A 17544-nucleotide genomic window follows, 5' to 3' on the forward strand; every position below is an offset into this window, starting at 1 on the left:
GATTGTTCTTGATTTTACTGAGATGCCTCCTTCCTCTAACAATTTACTTAACACTCTTTCAGTTTGTTTTTTACTAATTTCTGATCCCGTATTTCTACTATAATACAACCCAACAAGATAACGCCTAACAAAACTGAAACTGAGTGAAACAAAATTGGAACAACACAAAATCATTATAATAGCCTCCTGAAATGTCCATCCGTCCTTTCTCCCTATCTGTTCCTCAGATGTGAGCGGTTTTTCTTCCATCTTACACATCTCCAGGGACAGGCAACTTAAAACAAAAGTGAAACAAAATAACAAAAGAAGAATCTTAAAATGGCTACCCATCCTCTCGCCCTGCCCTCAGGGGAGAGCAGTTCACTTACCCTCAGTTGCTCCCTGTGCGAGCCACCAAATGCCGCAGTCTGGCTGGGCACAATCAGGAGCCACTTGTCAAAAGAAACTGACTTTATTTTTAGAACCACACACGCCAAACAAAACAGCCTCTCAGGAAAAACCCTCAGAGCCTCAACTGCCACCACCCGCTTTCCACAAGCCTCTCTCTCCCACACAAGCTTCTCTCCACCTCCCACAATCCTCCTGCTCTTGAGGCCGATTGGCTGGGTCACGTGGGCAGAGCCAAAAAAGTCCCCCAATGAGCAGCTCCGTGGTCTGAAAGGGCAGGGAAACAGCCCAATGAGCATCAACGCAGAGGAGCCAATCAGCTAGATGTTGCTGGGGCCGCTGTGAGCCAATCATCAGCCGGCAGCTGGAAGTTTGCTGGCAGCTGGAAGTTTGCTGGGGCCCCTTCGGCTGTGGCTCTCAACAGTTCAGAGCTCCACCCAGTACTGTGTGCAGCAAACTTTTATAGGCTGGCACAGAAGCCAAATAGAGAAATCTCCTGATTGGCTTCTGCTAACCTCTGTCTTGTCTGAACAGCCGCGCCATTGGTTATTTTCCGTATTTGGGCACGGTGATAGGCTGAAATCCACGTGCCTGTGATAGGCTGAGATTCTGCTCTTTACAATATGCTTGTAAGTTTCCCTTTGTACAGAGACAACTTTGGGCTAAGGGTCTCCTGCTTATTTAATTTCACACATGTAGAAAAGTGGTTTGTGAACCAAGCTGGACCTTGGTTCATGTGGCCCTTTCCTGAATTCAGGGATTTTTCAGACAAGGTGAGGCTGTGCTCTTCTAATTTCTCCCAAAGCAAAGAAGAGAGAATAGATACCTCCAGCTACCTGAAAAGACATATGGCATTTAGATATTTCAGCTCTTAGAGGAAAATTGTTATTTTAAATTGGTAGTGCCCATGTATCAAAGCAATAAATAGTATTTAAGCCTGTATGAAAACTAGATATTTCATGACATTGTTTTATTTTAGGACAGTTGTGGCACCTTGCCACACATACCATTTATTTTTTTAAAAATATTTTTAGTTATAAAAACGGACACAATACCTTTATTTTATTTATTTATTTTTATGTGGTGTTGAGGATGGAACCCAGTTGCTGGGAGCCTTTAGCCAAGTAGGTATGACAATTTCCTTGCCAGCGTACCCCATGTTGCTTAGTGGAAGGACTCGTGGAAATAGGACATTTTGCAGTGACATTGCAGTTAGGTGACCTTGCTCAAGGACCAGGGCGGATCCGGGATTAGGGGTGTTCCCGGTTTAGGATAATCGGGTTTAGGGCGTTCCAGGTTTAAGATTATTCCTGCTGGGAATAGGGCGTATCCTGCTGCCTGAGTTCCCCTTGAGTTCTCACGGGATTCAGACAGTATTTTTTGGGAGACAGAAGCCCAGCGGGAGTGGATTTGGGCAGAGAACGTGGATTTCCCCAGAACGTGATTGTAGACGGCTGGTGTGAGTTCGGGAATAAAGAGTTGCTGTTTGAATCTACAAGCTGTGTGGTGGCTCGTGATTGTGTGCCCAGCCAGACTGCGGCACCCAGTGCCTCACACATGCCATCAAGCGCTCTACCACTAAGCTATAACCCCAGTCCCCATATCAGTCATTTAATAGGAAGGTCAGGAGAAACAGATTGAGTATTGTGAAGCTGGCAAAGGTCAATGCCAGCTACCCCCATGAGCAAAACAACGAGGTGGTACTTGTTTGGATTTGTCCAAATTTAATAGCCCCAATATCTTTCATCTTTTAAGGAGAGAATTTTAGAATAGATTGGAGGTTCCTTCCATTAGATCCTGATCCTTATTGTAAACACACACACCTCAGACTTTCCACAGCACACCCACAGGTAGACATGGTTTGTTCTTCAAGGACAAACCTTAACTGACATTCACTCTGCCCTGTTGTTCCTCTCACTTGTTTCAACTTCTTAATCCCTTTGTGTCTTTTTGCCTGCCTCCTGCTCCATCTCAGAATAAGTACAAAGTAGGAGCCCAAGTTATTGGCATTATGTCTAACCCTGAAGTGATCAGATATTTGACGGAGATCAGGCATGCTTCTCAGGAAAAACTAGTAACTGAAAATTAAATTGTTAGAGATTAAAATGGCACACAGTGAATTGTGTTACCAATGAAAATTTGAAGAACTACTATATGAAAACTACAACTGTAACTTGCACCTTGGTTCTCTTCTGAAGAACTCTGGAGTCGCCTTCTGTCCTCAACATTGCAACAGGATTATGTCCCCCTTCAGAAAAGGGTGGGTTTGATACCTTCGTTTCTTTACCCATGTGTGGTGTGAATTCCTGCCCTGGCCAGCCTGCCACCCTCAAGGTAGTCAGTGTGCCTCTGAAGATGCAGCCTCCAGAATTAAACATGGTGCTCACCAAGGTCCCAGCCTTGCATTCTTCTCTATTTCTCGAGAAGCTGACAAGTTTGAAGCCACTTCCAGTTACAGAAAAATTAAAAACAAGCTATTGGAGGACAAAGCAAAATGATGACAAATAAAATTCACAAAAATGCTAAACTTTCAGAACATGCCTTAAGTTATGTTTGTATGATCCCATGGGATAGATCTTGTTGATGAGTCTATCCTGTATAGAATGTAGGGGTGGAGGAGTTAAGCAGGCTATTAATTTTTCATGGCCTTTTTCCTATTTTCTAGATACTTTAATAAAACAATTCTGTCACACAGAAGACGTCAGAGTAATATGATCAGGTTTGGTGTGTCCAACCAAAAATGGCTACTGCCTAGAAAACATTGTTTCAATAACTGGAGTTTAGAGTCAGAGCAGTGGGTTTAGCATCTTGGGCATGTCCTTCAGCACTTGGTGGGAATGACAGCTAAACAGAGAAGAGACAGACGGGCAAGCTGTTGCCTGAGCTCCAAATGGCTCTTGAACTTACACAGCTGGTACTTTGGATAGTAAAGAGAATAATTGCATCCACAGAGTTTTATTTACGCTTCATTTAAGATTTGTAAGGGAATGGTTTACTACTGTTCCCTGCAAAGCCTGGGAGCTCAGATGCTGAAGAAGCCAACTGCATAGACTCTCACTCCTTCTATTTCTGGTGCTTGTTTAACATGGAAAGCCTGGTTTGCATTTAAATATTAGATATGAGGTTTTTCTTGACTTAGCAGTACTATTCATAAGATTTCCATCCCATAGACATTTAAAAATAAATATATTTTCCTCTTTTAGAATGATATGCTTCGGTCTCTTTTGTGGCTCTTGTTTTCCAAAATAGTGTCCAGAATCCTCAGCTCTGAGGATGTCAAATGTGCGTGTGCACACATGCGTATGCACACGGTATACACAGAAAAATCCTAGCTATGTGCTCATTTCCTTGAACTTTAACCTCATCTTGCTAATGGGCAGATCTCCTCATCTGTGATGCATCTAACCAGGAAGTACTGGAGATATTTTTGTAACTATTTTGCAATATATTGTTGCATCTTTCTTCCTTACAAACAATGTTGTGAACTTTAAATATCATACAATTTTTTTAAAAAGCCAAAGAAGAAACTGGAATTTCATGATCCCAGATTGGATTGTAGCTGCCATCCTCAACCAAGCAAAGGCCCAGATACTGGAGGTCAGTATTAATTCCTTCCCTGCTATTGGAAAAATGTAGCTTCCTTTCTTGCCATCAGAAAGATACTCCCTTGCTCTCCCCAAAATAGAGTGGAGTTAGCCCAGGAGGCTCTAGGTCACTCAGACAGGTGGACGGCAAGGCCACAAGAGAAATGAGATATCATTCTGGAGAAAGGAAAGTGGCCAAGCTTATGAACAGGGCAGTGGGCAAAGCAGGGCTAATGAGGGTTTTGGAGTAGAGATATTATAAGTGGTTGGCTCATTCTACAAAGGCAAGAGGGCTGTTGGAGTTGGACACCTTAACATGCTCTGCAATTAATAGTGTTCAATTGTATCCTTGCACTTATCCTCCCATTAGTCTTCTAGAACTCAATTATAAAAACAATTAAAAGTTTTTTTGTCTAAATCATAAAATTAGCTTTTCAAAAAGACTCGATGTGGGATCTTTCTAGATCATGAAACATCCGTATATCTGAATGGAGCTGTGTTCTGCCTCCCCCCACCCTCCAGCCTCTCCCACTCTGGACATTGATGCTGCAGGCCTTGCCAGGGCATCTCTTCACTCCTTCCACCCTCGCTCCACCTGGGGGTGTTGCCCTAGACTCTGCTTGGTACTTCACTTGTCTTTCCCTCAGCTCAGTTTGCTGCCTCTCTGGAAAGTTCCTTCCCTTCTGGGTGCACATACACATCTTCCTTCCCTCTTGCCCCTTGGCCTCTCAGTTTTCTCAGGAGAATTTATTTCTTCTTCACTGCATTTTGAGCCAAAAATTTGTACTAATCATGGCGAAGTAACTCTTTCCTTTGGAGCATGTAGATAACTATTTATATTGTGAAATTCTTTTATGCGTTTCCCCTGCAATACAGTAACTCTATAAAAGCGAAGTCTTTGGTTTTTCTCAACTTACTTTTTTTCTATTCCCAGCCTCTCTATAGTGGCAGGCACTCAGCAATTATTTGCTGAATTATTGAATAACGTAGCAGTAAGTATTTGTTGAGCACCTATTATATGTCAGTTGCTATTCTAGGTGCCAGGGATATAATGACAAATAAAACTGGCAAGTCCCTAGGCTCCTGGAGCTAACATCACAATTGATGAACAGATCCAATTATTTCTACTTAAAATTTTTAAAAGCATTTCGATTGAAAATAGATATCATCAAGAATCTGTCCAATTAACCTCTAAAATCCTGAAAATATACATCAGGTCTGTCTCCTTATTTTTTTCTAGTTAAAACTTCTCCTAAAGTGCTAGCTTACAAATGGAAATATTTCTTACATACTTTATTTCTTTTCTCTCTCTGTGACTCATTTATAAGAGTATTCTTTCCAACTACTTGTCATTGCTAACATGAGGCATGTCAGCCATAGTATAACATGAATAGGCTTTGGGAATGAGTGTAGAAACCCACCCATCCTTTAGAACAAGTTTCATGGGAAAAGATGTTCATAGTCTCTAACAATGAACTAAATTACCTCTTGAAATACAGTCTGTGTGCTTAGAGAGGATTTCAGCACAGGTAAAACCTAATGCATTGCAGAGTGTTAATTATTATTTTTTTTAAAATATAAATATTTTATCTACTCAGTTGCCCAACAACATCATTTTCAGGAGGGTCAAACTTGATCATGACTCTGCAACATATCAGTGTTGTCTGCCTTACACAGGCTTCACCAAACATCTCTTGCCCCCAAGTGGTGGGGGAGATTATTTACCAACTAGAAAAAGTAGGCAACCTTTTCCACAAGTAACGTGGATTCTCACTAGGCACTAAAAAAGCATATTGTGAGAACTTCCTCCCCATAAAACTACTCTATTGCTTGTGCAGAATTCCTTTTATGTTCTCTCTTTTATCACTTGTATATTCATTCATTTATTCATTCATCCATCAAATAGTCACAGAAAGGAATATTATGAAAACTATGTCATAACAGCATAAAAGTGTATAATACTCCCTCAGAAAGCCTGGAAATCAAAATTGTTCCTTATGTACAAAATATGCACATATGCTACATGTCATATTGTCATTGTTGTTAAAAGACTGAAATTAACATTATAGAGGCAATGACTCTAAATTAGACTTGCATTGAAACTTTCACTATCTTCTTTCTCATTTCTTTTTGTACAACGAGTATGTCGAAAAGCAACACTAATGCTTGTCAAACACATTAATTTTTAATATAATGAAGAATAGCATATGTTCAATCAAAGACATTTAACCTTAAATTTTTTATTCATATCAATTCTGCTTAAATATTTTCAAATATTTTGATAAAGAACCTTTTAAAGACAAAATTTGTTTCCTGCTGAGGCAAACGCTTTCTTTTGAGTCTTGTTATCTTTGCTAAGAATCCTGGGGTGTGCATACAGTACGCCTGTGTAAATTAGCACAGTGTCTACTTACTAAATATGGGTATGCCAATGTCAAACAGCACTTACTACCTTGAAAACAGTGCTATTCTGAAGATTCCACTTCATTTATGAACTGGACCTTTCTATGTGTGTCCCTCATTTAAAGAAAACTGTTTTTGAAATTCTTTCTTAAAATATATATTTTTGTGTTATAGTTGTAGGTGGACACAATGCCTTTATTTTATTTATTTATTTTTATGTGGTGCTGAGGATCGAATCCAGTGCCTCCCACATGCTAGGCAAGTGCTCTGCCGCTGAGCTACAACCCCAGCCCTTGAGACTCTGACTTAATATAGTTTAGGAATAGTTTTTGTTCCACTCAAGATCTCTTCACTTTAGGAAAGAATTTCCCGTGAAGATTGCGTAGGTAGCCAACAACAGTGGATCTTTAATACTCAATTTCCAACTTTTCAGAAAGACTGAAACTGCTGAAAGGGGAGGAGACCCTCCTGGGCCCTTCAGGTGATTCTCACATCCCACTGGATCACCCTGGTTCAGCGTCTCATTGCTTTGGTGCCCCTGGCTGGGAAAGCCCGTGGGCTTTCCCTCATCAGGTGATGGTCCTGTGCTCTGAAGAATGCAAACTTGCCACTCTGTGCTTGGTGCTCGGGGCAGGTACTATGATCTGTTCAGCTGGGAGGTGCTGGCTGATTTTCCTGGAGACCAAAGCTTTCTTTTCAACCTGTAATTGGGCACGTGCCACATAAATCATCAGTCAGTGAGACCCAGGGAATGCAGCACACGCCTCCAGCAGAAATGGGATGTAAGCTGGACACAGTCCTGCCTGAGGCCGGCCTCCCCAGGACAGTTTTCACCGCACTCTCTCCCACTGTCCGGGGTATGACAAGCCTGTTAGGAGCACAGGAATCAAAGTCAGGCTGCGGGCACCGCCCCACGTGGAGGACGACTCCAGCCCGCCAGATGTTCCGAGTCACATTGGGGGAAGTGTTTGTGGTAGGATTCTGTTTGAAACTGATTGTTGATACTCTCATGAGACAGCTTGTGACAAATTGTATAATAAAAATGTTAAAAATAGCATATTTATTCCCTGGAAAAGCTGAGTTCCCACAATTCTGTGAGCTGGGAAAATTGCTAAACTTTTTGGACAAAAAGTAAATGCTGATTCTCTTATAACCCTTTCATTGCACATATGATTTTTCATTTTAATTTTTTCCCCTGAACTCCTAACAGTGCTCTAGCTAATTCTTTAAAAAACAAATAAATCAAATCATAATTTTGAAAAAAATTAAACAGCTAATAAACTGTACATATATTAATAAGTTAATTACGAAAAGTGAATTTTTCTAAAAATTCTACATTTGTACTAGTCCAGTCCACTAGAAATAATGTGATCTACAAACATAATTCACATATGTAATTTTGAATGGTCTAGTAGCCACACTGGAAAAAATAAAAAGAATCAAGTAAGATCAATTATGATATGCATAAATAATTTCATTTGATCCAAAGTATCCAAAATTATTTCAACATGAAAGCAGTGTAAAAAAAAGATATTTTACATTCCTTTTTCTGGCATAAAGGTTTAAAAATTCTCTATGTATTTTAAATTTACAGCACATTCTCAATTCAAATTAGCCCAATGCCACCTATTGCTAGTGGCTACATACTATACATCCAACCACGGCAAACATTTGAATGAAAATGAGGTAAAAATATCCTATCAAAACTTTATAAACCTTTATGAGGGTTTCCTGGGGACTTTGATATACAGAGCAGAGGTAGGATTTTCAGAGGCATAGATCTAGGCTGAGAATGTGGGATGAGGCATGAAGACACAGCAGGGAAATGCTTTATGTGGTTGTGACTGAGAAGGATTAGGATGATCAATGTTTGGAACATCTGGGTACTTTTGTTACTGTGAGCATGTCCAGTTGGGATCTAGGTCCTTGGTGAACTGAACAAAGAATTGAGCAAGACACACTGAAGTAACAGATAAAATACAGATTGATTGAAGGTGAGGTAGAGCAGAGTGGGCCCAGTGAGAAAAAGATGGAGGTAAAGATAGAGAGAGAGAGAGAGAAGCTCAAGCCCTGATGTCTGGAAATTCTTGTTTTACATGCTGAGTTGTGAGGCATTCTCTTCCCTAAACGGACCTGATTGAAGACCTTACCCAATTTTCCCCCACTGATTACTTTAAGAAACCTAATTAGAATACTGCCCACTTTACCCCCATTGGTCATTCTAAAATACCAAACCTGTGGCAGGAGTTGTCATGGTGATAAGTCCTCAGTAGCAGGAGTTGTCACGATAATGAAACTTATTGTAAACAGAGACAGAACTTGTCTCTTTGTCTTGTCTTCCAGCGGCTTCTTTCTATTACCCTGTCTCTACCTCTCTGTCCATGAACTCTCACCTAACACTTTCAGAGATTTCTAAAAGCACTTTTTACCAAAAGTGCTTTTGGCTGCAAGTAACACAAACTTAAGTTATAGAGAATTTCATGTGTCAGCTTGGCCGGGCCATGGTGCACAGATACTTGTTCAAACATTGTTGTGGATGTTCCCATGGAACATTTTTGAATGAGATTAATATTTAAATCAATAAACTTTGAATAAAGCACACTGCCTTCCAGATGTGGGCAAGACTCATCCAACCAGTTGAAGGTCTTAATAGACCAATGACTGACTGCCCCTAAACAAAAGACAATTATTTGTTATTATCATGATTCTCAACCCATATTAACTGTTCAAATTAAGAGGATTCACATGGTATTTTCATATGTGCATAGATCATGATTACTTACTCTTCTACTACCATCCCCTCCTTACTCCTCTCTCTCTCTCTCTCTCTCTCTCTCTCTCTCTCTCATGTCCCTGCCCCCTGCTGAGTCACTAACAGTCCTTCCTCTGCTTTCAGGTCAACTTTTTTTGTTTTTGATTGGTTCCAAGAATTTTTGGTCTTCAGAGAGAGATAAAAATCTCAAAGTCATTTAGAGATTATTTGCAGCAGGGAGCTATAGTGCAGGGTTCAAGGACAAGCAGCAGGGCTTAGTAAGAGCATTGACAATACCCACCACACAGATTTCCTGGAAGAGGGGGTGAATGGTATTGGGCATAGCACCTGGCACCAAGTAAGCCCTCCACACATTTTCTCCAGGTATTACGTGAGGTCACAGGTCTCTGAACCTTATTACACCTCCTCTTTGTGCTCAAGGCCCTGTGAGAATATGGGTACCTAAGCTATTCCAATCTACAAATTTCAGCCTTTCTCAGAGTGATATTTTCTGATACGAAGACATATTAACTCACTCTTGCCTTTTTTTATTGTTTTTCTTAATAAGAGTATAAAAATCATTATCCTCTATTAATTAAAGTCCAGATCCAAAGTCCTGGCATCAGGGTGGCTCCAGAATGTTCACCCAGGATATTTGGAGGCAACAATTCAACAAGAGGATTGGAAATTGTCTTGTTACTTGGGTTGCACTTTACATATCAAAAAAAGTAGCAAAGTTAACAACAACAAAACAGCTAATATCAGGTATCTCAGAATGGACATACCTGGGACCATTTGAGTAGCAAAATAAATAATGATGGCAATAAATTTTTAAAAAAGAGAATGCATTAGTTCTTACTACTATAAACATTTAATTGAATGAAGAAATAAATGGAGGGAAAAGGAAAACTCTTAAAGTAGAAGTAAAAATAATAAATGTAGGAGGAAATGTTGGCAAACTATAATAATAATTGCTTCAGGAAAAAATCACCAATGGATTCCAAAATTAGTAGGTGAATATACAATGAGAAGCAGAATATTTGTATAATTATACTTGACACATGTTATTAATAAAGGGGAAATATCACATTTATAATAAGGAAATCTGGCAGAATCACCTTAACCAAGTAATTACAGTTAACATTACCAGTAATAGTGCTAATTATGCCTCCTGATATGGTGTTATCAGAAGGACACACATACTGCTTCTATATTATCTTTGCCAAAAATAGATAACCTAAATCAGTGCTTCTTACTGGATTGATTTCCCTCCTATATCAAGGAAACATCCAAAAACTTCTGGAGACATTTTTTTTATTTATGCTTTAATGTTTTTAAATTTATTTGTAATTGGTGCATTATATTTATATGTAAAAGTGGAATTCATTGTGATGTGCTCATATATGCACACGAAATAATTTGGTTAATTTCCTTCTGAGTTCCTCCCCTTTCCCATCCCTCCTCCATCCCCTTTGTTCACCTTCCTCTACTCCACTGTTCCCCCTTCTATTTTCATAAGACTTACCTGCCCCCAGATTTTTTAAAAAATTCCTTCTCTCCACATATAAGCGAATTGAACATTCAACCCTTGACTTTTTGCATCTGCTTATTTTACTCAGCATGATGTTCTCCAGTTCCACCCATTTACCAGTAAATGACATAATTTCATTCTTTATGGTTGAGTAAAACTCCGTTGTGTATATATTTTCTTTACTCACCTATTGGGGGACACTGGGCTGATGCTATAACTTGCCTATTGTGAACTGTGCTTCTGTGAACATTGGCATGCAAGTTTCACTCTAGAATGCTGATTTTAGGGGTTTGTTGGTTTGTTTTTTATAAATACCAAGGAGTGGGATAGCTGGGTTCATTCCTTGTCTTCTGAGGAATCTCCAAAGTGCTTTCCAAGGTGGTTGTACTAATTCACTGTCCCAGCAACAATGTATAAGTGTACCTTTCCCCTCATATCCTTGCCAATATTTATCATTACTTATATTTTTGATTGCCATTCTAACTGGAATGAGAGATGAAATCTCAGTGTAATTCTGATTTGCATTTCTATGATTGCTAAGGATGTTGAATATTTTTTCACATATTTATTGGCCACTTACATTTCTTTTGAGAAATGTGTGTTTAGTTCATTTGCCCATTTATTGACTGGGTTATTTATGAGGTTTTTGTTGTTAAGTGTGTTGAGTTCTCTACATATTCTGGTTACTTGCTGGAAGAGTAGCTGGTGAAGATTTTTTCCCATTCTGCAGGCTCTTTCTTTATCCTCTTAATAGTTTCCTTTCCTTTAAAAGTTGTGCACAAGATTTTAACTTAAAGCCATCTCACTTATTGATTCTTGGTTTTGTTTCTTCAGCATCAGGAGTCTTATTAAAGTCAGTATCTGATCCAGTATGTTGGAGAGTAGGTTCTATGTTGTCTTCTAGTGATTGCAGTGGTTCTTGCTTAATTCCTAGGTCTTTGATCTATTTTGAGTTGATTTTTGTGCAGGGTGAGAGAGAGGGATCAAGTTTCATTTTTCTACATATGGATATACAGTTTTCCTAGCATCATTTTTTTTTAAATACTCTTTCTGGAGATATTCTTGATTCTCAAGACTGGAGTACATAAATGCCAAGGATGCTGTTGGCATGCAGTCAATGACATGCAGAGGACATCCTCCTACCACAAAGAATTATTTGACCAAAATATAAATAGTGCTGAAATTGAGAGGCTCTGCCTTAGATTTAATCCTGAGGAAACATCAGATCAGCTCAAATTGAGGGACAGTGTACATTTCAACTGATCAACCCTTTTAAAAAATATAGATGATAAAGAAAGACAGAAGAGCTGTTCAAGCTAAAGAAGACCACAGCGGCCACTGAATAAATGGCCACTGAATAAATGCAGTGTGTGATATTGGCTGGAGCCTGGATGCGGAAAAGAACTGTAGTGGAACAACTGACAAAATTTGAATAAGGTTCTGGAGACTAGATAATAAAGTTATAACAGTGTTAATTTCCTGACTTTGATCATTGTACTATGAAGATGTAAGATGTTAACATTTGGGGAAACTGGGTGAACAGTAGAAAAGTGTTCTTTGTACTAGTTTTTGTAATTTATTTGACAGCCTGAAATTATTTAAAAATTAAAAAAATAATGAACAGAAAATATTTTTAAAATAAAGGAGTGAAAGGAAATAAATAGACAAAGGACTTGAGAGAACATGACAAGATAGTCAAATAAGACAGAACATAATATGAGAACTTTCCTAAAATTAAAAACAAAAACAGATTTGAATTTAGATATTGAATGAACACCTATCCTGAGAATGTTGATTCTAGGGTATCAATATTCTAGAATATATCCAAGATGTAATCTAGAAAACTCATTCAAATTTAAAGAAAAAGAAGATATTCCTTGAAAATATAGAGGAGAGGAATGTGTGATCTACAAGGTTAGGGAAATTAAATTATTATAATTTTTGACATTAATGTTCTTTGAAAGAAAACTGTGGAGTAACATATCTAAGATTGCCAAGGAAACAAGTGTAAACCAAAGATTTTTTTAAATTTTTTTATATATTTTATTTTTTAGTTATTGGTGGACACAACATCTTTGTTTGTATGTGGTGCTGAGGCTCGAACCCGGGCCACATGCATGCCAGGAGAGCACGCTACCGCTTGAGCCACATCCCCAGCCCCAAACCAAAGATTTTATATCCAGCATAATCTTCGAGTTACATGGGCACAGAGAGAACCCAGGGAATATTGTGTTCATGAATCCCTCCTGAGAAATCTGTAAAGTGAGTTTCATATGAAAAAGCAATGATGCAAATATTGACTGATATAATGATTGTTGCAAGCATCAAGCATGTCAGCTCCCTAGAAGTAAGAAAGAATGCTTGTGGCTGTGCCCTCTGATAGTATAACTACTGAGTAATTGTTTAAAGTGGAGAGGGGGAATAATTTCATTGATCCTATTAGAATTGGTCTTAATATTGTTCTTCTGTTATGTGTATTATATGGAACAGAATAAATAAATCATTATGAGATATTCAATTCTATCCTTCCCTTTGTTCTTGTGAATCCGGATTCTTTATAGGGAAGAAGGTGACACTGAAGTAATAAAAGATAAAAATCAAAACTGAATGGAATTAATACAAACCCATGAGGTACTTTATCTTATTTTATTTAAAGACATATCTACTGCAAAGACCTAGAAATAACCTACACAATAGCAATGAGCATTACTAGCATCCACATTGTGGTCTTGCGATCCCATTCATCACCACAAGGGGCCAGGTCTTGTAGTGACGCCAGGCGTAAGACAGGCAATGAACAAGACCCTGGAATGTCTGTCACACAGATGGCAAAGACACTGTTAACAACTACTAGAATTATGCCTAAAGGATTCAGGAATCAACTTTAAGAGGTGCTCCCTGGCCCAAGATGGAAAATTTTGAGTTAGTAGGATAATTGCAATGAAATAAAATTCATCAAATATGTTTAAGTCCATGGTTTCATAACAATATGAACAGTAATGACTAATTTGGGAGGATGATGAGAAACCAAATCATTATCCTAAAGAATCAAGCATTTATCCTCCCTTAGTTATATGAATTGTTCCATTGTATAACCAAATATTGAACAAGGAGACAAGTCTGTATGAAAGTAATCCAAGCAATAAATGAAAAAGAAATGATAGAATTAGAATGTCACCACTTTGCAACATCCAATGAGTGACTATAGGCATAAGCATCAAAAGTTTCTAAAATCACAAGAAGAGAGGCAACTAGATATTATGTGCCTCTATTGTCTTTAAAAACACCTCCTATAGATTTGAGAAGGGGATGGAACCAGAGTCTGACCTCATCTCTAGATGTAGTTTCCAACTTGCAGGAAATATAAAGACTAGAGAGACAAGTCCGGTTCCTTAAGAGGAAGAGAAGGGTTGGGATTGTTTTGGGGCATCTGGGGTGACTGGTGATTGAAGTTCTGTTAATGACCCTGGAGGGCTTGACTTTATAATAATTCACTAAGCTATACATTGTTTTGTGTGGTTTTCTGTATTAGTGTTTTATCTTACAACAAAATTAAAAAGAAAAGATAAAGAAGACAAAACAACCACAAATTCAAGTAAATATTTCCATAACTGTTCAGTTTGGGAAAGCAATGCTTCACAGAAGCCCTGGGTTGATTTAACAGAAAATTCACTTCCAGGGACTTGGGGTTAAATTTCCTCCAATTTATTGTAACCTTTCATGAGCAGTAGGGTTATTTTTAAAAAATAAGTAAACAAAACTGTGATAAGCTTTGTCCCTTGGCCTTGCAGAAGTGGTGAGAAAATAAAGTTATGTGTTTTCTCTTGCAAAGGCATTGCTTAATATTACCTAAAACATCTGTAATGTATCAGGGCAATGGTTTCTATGATACATGACTCTGGATTGTTTATTTATGGTACCTATTATTTTATATCACCTAGGTGGAATCTTTTGGACATATGGATGCTTGTATATGGATGCTTGCGCCATAGTACATGGAGATGGTGCCTTGCATACAGAAGGTATTCAATAAATGCTGGTCTTTTGAAATGTAGGTGAATAAATCAGACTGGGACATATTGAATTGCTCCATGAATATGCAAACATCTAAGTCTATACAGTGGGTTTCATGCTGTTAATATATTTAGAGAGAAAGGTCTTCATCAAAAAGTCAAAAATGCTCAAAATGTCAGTCTTCTATATTAATTTCCTATGTCATCATGGCTTTATTACTTTTTAAAAATTTTTTTAGTTGTAGATGGACACAATACCTTTATTTTATTTGTTTATTTTTATGTGGTGCCGGGGATCGAATCCAGTGCCTCACACATGCCAGGCAAGTGCTCTACTACTGAGCCACAACCCCAGCCCCTCATCATGGCTTTAAATAAACAGATAACTACCAAGTTTATATCTGCTGTCCAGATTTCTCATCCTTAAACTCCACATATATATTCGGCCTGCTGGACAGCTCTGCTTGGATAGCTAATATACTTTTCTAACTTCTTAAGTTCCAAAAAAAAATTCCTGATGTCCACCTCTACAAACTTTCTCCACCCACAGTTTTTTTTTTTTTTAATTTTAATATTTATTTATTTATTTATTTTTAGTTTTCGGCAGACACAACATCTTTGTTTGTATGTGGTGCTGAGGATCGAACCCGGGCCGCATGCATGCCAGGCAACCGCGCTACTGCTTGAGCCACATCCCCAGCCCTCCACCCACAGTTTCCCCATCTTAATAAATGCTTACTTCTTCCTTCCAATTGCTTTGATCTCCAATCTTGGATCCTCTTGTAGGCTCTCTACTTTCTCAAGCCATTGCCAATCCATCAGCAAATTCTTTTGTTTCTACTTTCAAAATATATTCAGAAATCTGACTGTTTCTTATGACATAAACCACTACCACTGTGGTTCAAGCTGCCATCATTTTCTTTTATTTCAGTGTAACTTCAAACGTATAAAGTTTCCATAATAATGCAAAGAACCTCCAAATCCCCCTTACCCAGATGCATCAATGTGTTACATTTTCCTCTAATTGCTTTATCATTCTCTCTCATATTTTTTTCTTCTCTCAAATACTTACGCAAACACACCCACACAAACACACTCAAATACATGCACACACATTTTCTACTGAACCTTGATCACTTGATTAAAGTAGTAGCTATGTGATTTTTCAATGTTATTTCTCTCCCCTTATAATCAGTATATTCTTTATGGGGAGATGTTTTAAAACTATATAAATACGTTTTTCCTCACTAAATTTCAAGCAATGATTTTAGTTCCCATTGATGACTTTCTAATTCCACCATTCCTTCTACCTGTATTAGTTGCCAGTATTCTATATAGAAGAGCTTTCTCTTCTCCGTCATTTATTAATAAATTATGTAATTATTTATATCAGTATGAACTCGTGGACTCTTATCTTATTCAATATCTTATAAGATACCTTATAAGATATAAGATATATAATTAATTACAAATTAATTTTTGTGTGTGGTATGAGTTCAAGTTCCAACTTGTTCCCTTCTTCACCGGCTTTGGGTTTTTGACTCCAGTATCACCTTCACAGTGAGGCCTTCCCCTAATATTTTGTATAAAATTCAGAATGTTGCTCAGTGGTAGCGCACTTGCCTGGCAAGCAAAAGGCCCTAAGTTCAGTTGCTAGTGCCACAAAATTTTTTTAAAAAAGCAGAAACAATACAACCTCCTTCTCTCTCAGTATTACCGCTGGCACCCTCCCCATCTCCCTTTCTTGCTTTAGTTGTCTTGATAACAATTACCACCACCTATTATCAGTTGAATATTATTTTATATATTGTCTACCTATTTCCACTGGGAAAAAAAATAAATGCATAAAGGCAAGAGTTTTTGTGCTTTGTCCATTGCTCTCTCCCCAGTGTGAGAAGAGGGCCTAGCAGTCAGAAGATGCTTGTTACACATCTGTGTGAAGATGATTGAATAAATATGGGTCATTCCTCTTGCTTGGCAGGTCTATATTTAAGCCACAGATACAAATTCAATGATGGAACTAACTTCTCCTAATTAGAGATCAGGCAATAAGATAGGTTTCCCACACTCCTACAGTGAGTCCTTTTGAACCTATGTCCTTTTGTCCCCCAAATGGACAACAGTTGTAATAAGCTTCATTCTACTGTCCAGCTCTAAATTTATATGGTAATTTAAACACAGTTATACTACAAAGTGCATGGGCTGTGGCATTTGGCAAAAAAAAAAACTTCCTATGTTAACTACTCTGTTTTTTGTTTTGTTTTGTTTTTTAAAAACAATTCTGAGCCTCAATTTTCTTGTCTAGAGAAGATGATAAGGGCCATTATCCAGACTTATTATTTAAGACTAGATAAAGCTGAGAGTGACAGAAAAATTCTAAATCATGTAAGTTCAAACAGATGAGAATTTTGTTTATCTTATGTAGGGATTTTTTAATTTTTAATTTTGTTTATCTTAGGGAGGGAGTTTGGTGCATGCCGCAGTCTGGCTGGGCACAAAATAACCGAGCCACCACACAAACTTGTAGATTCCAACAGTAACTCTTTATTCCCGACTATCACCTGCTCTACACGCACGTTCTGGGAAAAAATACACTCCCTCCACAGGGCTCTGCGTACCAATTCTCTCAGAACCCCGGGAGAACTCAATGGGAACTCAAGGAGAGGGCACCTGAGGCAGCAGGATACGCCCTATTCCCAGCTGATCCACCCTAAACCTGGAGCCACCCTAATCCCTGAGCAGGGTCATCTTTCTGAACAATTTCACCCCAAAAATGCCACGCGTCATTTCCAACTTGGCTATGACTCTCAGCAGGTGCAGTGGGTTGGCATGCTATGCCTGTAGGGAGCAAAGCTCCTTTCATCTTGGGATTCT

At 38.4% G+C, this 17544-nt stretch overlaps 1 long non-coding RNA gene across 2 annotated transcripts in view; it reads left to right on the top strand.

Annotated features, from left to right (window-relative positions):
* Positions 1-3517: 3517 nt before the first annotated feature.
* The window catches only part of LOC131424280 (uncharacterized), a 139433-nt gene continuing 125406 nt past the window's right edge, over positions 3518-17544 (top strand). For both annotated transcript variants that reach the window (XR_009227046.1, XR_009227045.1), the window contains exons 1-2: positions 3518-3984; positions 14599-14679. This is a non-coding gene — a long non-coding RNA (uncharacterized LOC131424280). The remainder of the gene's footprint in view (positions 3985-14598; positions 14680-17544) is intronic.

Source organism: Marmota monax, unplaced genomic scaffold (genome assembly GCF_021218885.2).
Source record: "Marmota monax isolate L192 unplaced genomic scaffold, Marmota_monax_Labrador192_F-V1.1 WCK01_AAM20220418_F8-fsc00007, whole genome shotgun sequence".
In the NCBI taxonomy this organism is placed as follows: domain Eukaryota; kingdom Metazoa; phylum Chordata; class Mammalia; order Rodentia; family Sciuridae; genus Marmota; species Marmota monax.